We start from the raw sequence: 7,933 nt of genomic DNA, 5'->3' as shown, positions 1-7,933 counted from the left end.
CCGTGCTGTCGGAGGGTCAGTGCTGAGGGAGCGCCGTGCTGTCGGAGGGTCAGTGCTGAGGGAGCACCGCGCTGTTGGAGGGTCAGCGCTGAGAGAGTGTCGCACAGTTTGGTGACTAGTTATTTACAGATGTCCTAGATCGGGGAGCGGGGGTGGGTGAGGAAGGGGTAATCTTCCTCAATATACTGTGCCAACAATAATCCCTCAACCAACATCACTGGAAACCCATCCCCTCCTTATTTATCACATAACTGGTTTTGGGAGCTTGCTGTTTGGAAATTGGATGTGATATTTCCAAGAATCCAGCCGTGAGTGTGAAGGGCTGAAGAGCTACAGAAATGCAAGTTATTCTTTTCTCATTGCACGCTGCGTGTACATCTGCAGTTTCGTGGTGAGCTTTTCTATTTGCAGGAGAAGAACAAATACTTTTCAGTGACACTTACAGCAAGATAACAGACAATCTGACATCAGCTCTGCTACTGAGGGAATCTCAAATTCTTCCATGGAAAACCCTCACACCACGCTCTTCGGAGTCAAATCATTGGGAATTAAATACGAGCGGAAAAGCAAGGATAATTGTTTAAAAAGTGCCCGGCATTTGTGACGCTGAGGAGATTTCTTATAAACTCGGGATCCATCCCCGCTGACTGTTGATTGACATTTTATTCCTGATCAGTCCGGTGTCCGGTCGGTACGTCGTCATCCAAATTCCACTCGGCCTCCGGATAATCCTGATTGAGAGAGAATTCCTGCGTTAATGAGGGTTCCCTGAACGAAAATGGTTAGAAAGGGAGGAGCAGGATTAAGGCCATTCAGCCCCTCGGGCCTCCTCCACCATTCAATCGGATCATGGCTGATGTGTGACTTAACTCAATATTGCCTGCCCTGGGCCCATGTCCCTTGAAGCCCTTCTTAAAAATAAAATCTGTCTCAGGTTTAAATTGAACAATTGAATTAGCATCGATGACCGTTTGAGGAAGAGAGTTCCAAACCTTTGTGTATGGAAGTGCCTCCTAACATCTCCCCTCAATGATCTGGCCTTTATTCTCGGACCATGCTCCCTACCTCTAGAACCGCTATCCAATGGAAATGGTTTATCTTTATCTCCCCTGGTCTTTCCCTGGTTATATAAATGGTTTGGATGTGAACATAGGAGGTATGGTTAGTAAGTTTGCAGATGACACCAAAGCTGGAGGTGTAGTGGACAGTGAAGTAGGTTACCTCAGAGTACAACAGGATCTTGATCAGATGGGCCAATGGGCCGAGGAGTGGCAGATAGAGTTTAATTTAGATAAATGTAAGGCACTGCATTTTGGAAAGGCAAATCAGGGCAGGACTAATACACTTAATGGGAACATCCTAGGGAGTGTTGCTGAACAAAGAAACCTTGGAGTGTAGGTTCACAGTTCCTTGAAAGTAGAGTCGCAGGTTGACAGGATAGTGAAGAAGGTGTTTGGTAGTCAGTGCATTGAGTTTAAGAGTTGGGAGGTCATGTTGCGGCTGTACAGGACATTGGTTAGGGCCACTTTTGGAATCGTGTGCAATGCTGGTCTCCCTGCTACAGGAAAGATGTTGTGAAACTTGAAAGGGTTTAGAAAAGATTTACAAGGACGTTGCCGGGGTTGGAGAGTTTGAGCTACAGAGAGAGGCTGAATAGGCTGGGGCTATTTTCCCTGGAGCATCGGAGGCTGAGGGGTGACCTTACATAGGTTTATAAAGTCATGAGGGGCATTGATAGGATGAACAGCCAAGGTCTTTTCCCCCAGGGTAGGGGAGTCCAAAACTAGAGGGCATAGGTTTAAGAAGAAGGGAAAGACTTAAAAGGGACCTGAGCGGCAACTTTTTCACGCAGAGGGTGGTGTGTGTATGGAATGAGCTGCCAGAGGAAGTGGTGGAGGCTGGTACAATTACAATATTTAAAAGGCATCAGGATGGGTATATGAATAGGAAGGGTTTAGAGGGATATGGACCAAATGTTGGCAAATGGGACTAGATCTGTTTAGGAAATGTGGTCAGAATGGACGAGTTGGACCGAAGGGTCTGTTTCCATGCTGTACAGCTCTATGATTCTGTGACTCTAATATCTTGAAGACCTTGATTAGGTAACCCCTTAACCTTTTACATTCTAGAGAATAAAGGCATAATTTCTATAATCATGGATAAAGATAGTAGGAACTGCAGATGCTGGAGAATCTGAGATAACAAGGTGTAGAGCTGGATGAACACAGCAGGCCAAGCAGCATCAGAGGAGCAGGAAAGCCTACATTTCAGGCCTAGACCGTTCTTCAGAAATGGGGGAGGGGAAGGGGGTTCTGAAATAAATAGGGAGAGAGGGGGAGGCAGATAGAAGATGGATAAAGGAGAAGATAGGTGGAGAGGAGACAGACAGGTCAAAGAGGTGGGGATGGAGCCAGTAAAGGTGAGTGTAGGTGGGGAGTTAGGGAGGAGATAGGTCAGTCCAGGGAGGACGGACAGGTCAAGGGGCCGGGATGAGGTTAATAATGGGATGGGGGTGAGAGGGCATGTGTAGGGGCAGGTGTAGCACCTCCTCCTGCCCCTACACATCCCCCCTCGCCCCCATCCCAGGCCCCAAGAAAACCTTCCACATCAAACAAATGTTCACCTGCACATCCGCTAATGTGGTATACTGTATCCGCTGTACCCGTTGTGGCCTCCTCTACATCAGGGAAACCAAGCGGAGGCTTGGGGACCGCTTTGCGGAATACCTATGCTCGGTTCGCACTAAACAACTGCACCTCCCAGTCGCGAACCATTTCAACTCCCCCTCCCATTCCTCAGACGACATGTCCATCCTGGGCCTCCTGCAGTGCCACAACGATGCCCCCTGAAGGTTGCAGGAACAGCACCTCATATTTTGATTGGGAACCCTGCAGCCCAATGGTATCAATGTGGACTTCACAAGCTTTAAAATCTCCCCTCCCCCTACCGCATCCCAAAACCAGCCCAGCTCGTCCCCGCCTCCCTAACCTGTCCTTCCTCCCACCTATCCCCTCCTCCCACCTCAACCCCTACCCTCCTCCTACCTAGTAGCCTCATCCTGCCCCCTTGACCTGTCCGTCCTCCCTGGACTGACCTATCCCCTCGCTAACTCCCCACCTACACTCACCTTTACTGGCTCCATCCCCGCCTCTTTGACCTGTCTGTCTCCGCTCCACCTATCTTCTCCTCTATCCATCTTCTATCCGCCTCCCCCTCTCTCCCTATTTATTTCAGAACCCCCTTCCCCTCCCCCATTTCTGAAGAAGGGTCTAGGCCCGAAACGTCAGCCTTCCTGCTCCTCTGATGCTGCTTGGCCTGCTGTGTTCATCCAGCTCTACACCTTATTATTTCTATAATCATTCCTGAAGTCCAGGTATTATCCCTGTAAACCTGTTTTGAACTCCCTCCAGGGCCAAAACATCCTTCCTAAAGATCCACCCAGATCTGATCCCAGTAAACTGGGGTCTAATTGGGGTTTTGTATAACTGCAGTGTATACTCTAACATCCTTATACTGCAGCCCTTTCGATAGCAAAACCATAATTCCATCAGCGACCTTGACTATTTTCTTTATTCGTTCATGGGATGAGGGCATCGCTGACCAGGCAGCCTTTATTGCCCATCCCTAATTGCCCAGAGGGCAGTTAAGAGTCAACCACATTGCTGTGGGTCTGGAGTCTCATGTAGGCCAGACCAGGTAAGGATGGCAGTTTCCTTCCCTAAAGGACATTAGTGAACCAGATGGGATTTTCCCGACAATTGACAATGGATTCATCGCCATCATTAGACTCTTAATTCCAGTTATTTATTGAATTCAAATTCTACCATCTGCCATGGCGGGATTCAAACTCAAGTCCCCCCAAACATTTGTGGCATTTTAAAGATCTGAACCCTCCCAAAATCTCATTAGAACATCCAGTCAATAGGCATAGAGTCATACAGCTTGGAAACAGACCCTTTCCTCCAACCAGCCCATGCCGACCATGTTCTCAAACTAAACTAGTCCCCACCTGCCTGCTCCTGGCCCAAACCCCTCCAAACCTTTCCTATTCATGTACCTATCCAAATGTCTTTTAAACGTTGCAACTTCGTTCGCATGTGTCACTTCCTCTGGCCATCAGTGCTCACCTAGCCACTGCAATTGGCTGGAGAGACCTTACAGTCCAGTCAACACCATTGTGCCTTTTAGAAACATCTCTCTGATTAGTCCACCACTCATCCATCGCCCCCACCCACCACCCACCCAATCTTTTTCCCCCTAAATCCTACAAATTATTCCCCGTTGAGAATTTATCTGAAGTCCTTTGGAAAATTCTGTTAGAATCAGCTCCCTTTCAGATCCCATCATCTGAAAATTCCACCCCCCCACTGGTCGATTCTCCTTACTCTGTGTCCCTCCAGTGTCTGACCCTCCTGTCGCTGGGTGCAGTCTCTTTTTGAATGATTTTGAACGCCTCAATTCAATTTCTCCCCTTAGCCCTCTCTGCTCTGAGGGGAACAATGGCTCTCCCACTACCTTGGCTGACACCCCTTCACCCCCGAGAGTGTCCGGGACCATTGTGAGGTGAGGGGGTAGGTGGGATCTGCCCCATGCGTGGCTCCTTCGGAGTTAGCGAAGCTGCTGGAGAAATGCGGGACATTTGAAAAACTGCGAGATCCCATTGCCCCAGGACTGGTCCTCAGAGTCCAGGTCATACAGCACGGAAACAGACCCTTCGGTCCATCCAGTCCGTGCCGACCATAATCCCAAACCAAACTAGTCCCACCTCCTGCTCCTGTCCCATATCCCTCCAAACCTTTCCTACTCATATTTCTATCTGAATGTCTTTTAAACGTTGCAACTGTATCTGCATCCACCACTTCCTCAGGAAGTTCATGAACCATTCTGTGTTAAAATCTTTTTAAGGTTTTCTCCTCACACCTTAAAAAATACGCCCCCTAGTTTTGAACTCACCCACCCTAGGCAAAAGACCTTGGCTATTCACCTTATCCATGCCCCTCATGAAAGGACTGTACAGCACAGGAAGAGGCCATTCAGCCCATCAACACTGCACCAACACACGATGCCTTTCTAAACTCAAAACCTTTCGCCCCCATTTGGTCCATATCCCTTTAAACCATGCCTAATTTTCTGAAGAAGGGTCTAGGCCCGAAACGTCAGCTTTTCTGCTCCTCTGATGCTGCTTGGCCTGCTGTGTTCATCCAGCTCTACACCTTGTTATCTCAAATATCTGTCAAGATGTTTCTCAACTGTTGCTGTAGTACCGACCTCCACCAGCACCTCTGGCAGTGCATTCCAGTTCAGAAAAGGTTTACCTGACTGATGCCTGGAATGGGGGGGCAAGGAGAGAGAGAGGAACTGTCCTTATAAACAAAGGCTGGACAAGGTGAGCTTGTATCTGCTGGAGTTTGGGAGAGTCAGAGACAACTGGACCAAAGATGATAGATATAGGACAGATGTCAGAGGTAGGTTCTTTACTCAGAGAGTAGGAAGGGCGTGGAATGCCCTGCCTGCAAAAATAGTAGACTCGCCAACTTTAAGGGCATTTAAATGGTCATTGGATAAACATATGGATGATAATGGAATAGTTTAGGTTAGATGGGCTTCAGATTGGTTTCACAGGTCGGCGCAACATCGAGGGCCGAAGGGCCTGTACTGCGCTGTAATGTTCTATGTTCTATGTTCTATGTAAACGTACAAGATCTTGAGGAGTCTTGACAGGATGGGTGTGGAGAGGATTCTAGATTGAGTGGCTCAGGAACTGGGTAACTGGGAAAGAGGGTATAGGGAGGGCTCAGGGTGGAGTGTGGGTGGGAGGGTGTAACTCACCAACCAGACCCTCCTATGGGGTAAGGATGGGCCTCCAATCTGATCCAGCGGGGTCGATATTCTCCTCCTGCAGAAACACACAGAGGGTCAATAATGTGGTGCAGGCCGTCTGATTCCAATCCGCCAGCCCAGCACCAACTCCAGTCCCCCACCCACCGCCTCGAATTTCCGACTGTGAGTCCAATCCACCGCCAAGACTACCTCCCTCCTTCAATCGATCCCTTCGGCCCCTCCGGATTCTGCTAACCCAGGCCGATCTCCCAGCCCGATGTCCTCTGTAAACTATTCCCATCCCATTCCAGAGACTGAACAGCCTGGGGTTGTTTACCCTGGAGCAGAGGAGACTGAGAGTATAAAATTATGAAGGGCATCAATAGGGTGGAGAGGAAGAAATGCTTCCCCCTTGATGGGGGGGGTTCAATGACCACCTTGAAAGTGGAGTCACAGGTAGACAGGGTGGTGAAGAAGTTGTTTGGTACACTTGCCTTTATGGGTCAGTGCATTGAGTATAGGAGTTGGGAGGGTCATGTTGTGACTGTACAGGGTATTGGTGAGGCCACTTTTGGGATACTGCGTACAATTCTGGTCTCCCTGCTACAGGAAAGATGTTGTGAAACTTGAAAGGGTTCAGAAAAGATTTACAAGGATATTGCCGGAGTTGGAGGGTTTGAGCTACAGGGAGAGGCTGAGTAGCCTGGGGTTATTTTTCCTGGAGCGTCAGAGGCTGAGGGGGGACCTTACAGAGGTTTATAAAATCACGAGGGGCATTGATAGGGTGAATAACAAAAGTCTTTCCCCCAGGGTAGGGGAGTCCAAAACTAGAGGGGCATAGGTTTAAGGTGAGAGGGGAAAGATTTAAAAGGGACATAAGGAGCAACTTTTTCACACAGAGGGTGGTGCGTGTATGGAACGAGCTGCCAGAGGAAGTGGTGAAGGCTGGTACAATAATAACATTTAAAAGGCATCTGGGTGGGTACATGAATAGGAAGGGTTTAGAGGGATATGGACCAAACACTGGCAAATGGGACGAGATTAATTTAGGATATCTGGTTGGCACGCACGAGCTGGGCCGAAGGGTCTGTTTCCTGCTGTACAGCTCTATGACTGGAGGAGGTAGAGATTTAAGGTGAGGGCTAGGGGGTTTAGGGGGGAGGTGAGGACATTTTTTTCACCCGCGGGGTGGAATTCTGTACGGATGGTAGAAGCAGAAACCCTCATTTCACTGAAGAAGGATTTACATGAGCCCTTGCAATGCCAAGGCTGTGGGTCAAGTGCTGGGAAATTGGGGATTGGAAGAGTGAAATGGTTGTTTCTGACTAGCACGGGCTCAGTGGGCTGAAAGGCCTCTTTCTGTGCTGTACACCTCTGCAACTAAACTCTGTGGAATTCCTGGCATCAATGCAAGGCAGTCCCGAATAAATCCAATGCAGATTTCAGGAGTAACGCCTTTCCCCGGAGATTGGGGGAGCTCACTCCAACTGAGAGTGGTCAAGGGGGGAATGAGAGTAGTTTGAAAGGGAAATAGGGGGCTGAAGCTGTGTAAACACAGGAGGGAGAGAGGGATAGAAGGAGATGGTGAGATGATGAGGTGAACGCTCCAGTGGAATGGCACAGATGGGCCAAATGGCCTGTTTCTGTGCTGGCGATTCTCGGGATCAGGCTGAGGAACCCCTCTTGGGCAGGGACACCCCAAGGTTCTGATGGAGCGGAGGTGAGGAAAGGGTAAGGGACAGTGCCTCACCGAGGACCCTGGTGGACAGTTTGGATCAGCCGCTTCTCAGAGAAGATCCGGTCCAGGGGATTTCCGAAGTTGGGAAACAGGGATGCCCTTGCCCCTCGCTGCTCGCCCACTGCCTCTGAGTAACCGGCCAATTCCTGATAATCGTCATCGTCGGCAAATCGCACATTCAGGCTGGAGTCTCCAACATCGCGGGCACCTGGGGCCTGGCCACAGAAGTGACACAGTCACATTGTGTTTCCAAGAGAGAGAGAGAGAAAACAGCTAGAGAGCAAAAGACATCTCCCTCCTTCTCCATCTCACTCTCTCCCCATCCCTTTCTCCATTTATCTCTCTCTCTCTCTCTCCCCATCCCTCTCTCCATTT

General features: G+C 49.3%; 1 long non-coding RNA gene across 1 annotated transcript in view; it reads right to left on the bottom strand.

Annotated features, from left to right (window-relative positions):
- Positions 1 to 17: 17 nt before the first annotated feature.
- The window catches only part of LOC125487831, an 8,853-nt gene continuing 937 nt past the window's right edge, over positions 18 to 7,933 (bottom strand). The window contains exons 2-4 of the long non-coding RNA XR_007266120.1: positions 7,571 to 7,773; positions 5,830 to 5,896; positions 18 to 731 (exon numbers count right to left, since the gene is read on the bottom strand). This is a non-coding gene — a long non-coding RNA (uncharacterized LOC125487831). The remainder of the gene's footprint in view (positions 732 to 5,829; positions 5,897 to 7,570; positions 7,774 to 7,933) is intronic.

The sequence above is a fragment of the Rhincodon typus genome, chromosome 45 (genome assembly GCF_021869965.1).
Source record: "Rhincodon typus isolate 14 chromosome 45, sRhiTyp1.1, whole genome shotgun sequence".
NCBI lineage: Eukaryota > Metazoa > Chordata > Chondrichthyes > Orectolobiformes > Rhincodontidae > Rhincodon > Rhincodon typus.
This window is presented reverse-complemented; position numbering and strand designations above follow the sequence as displayed.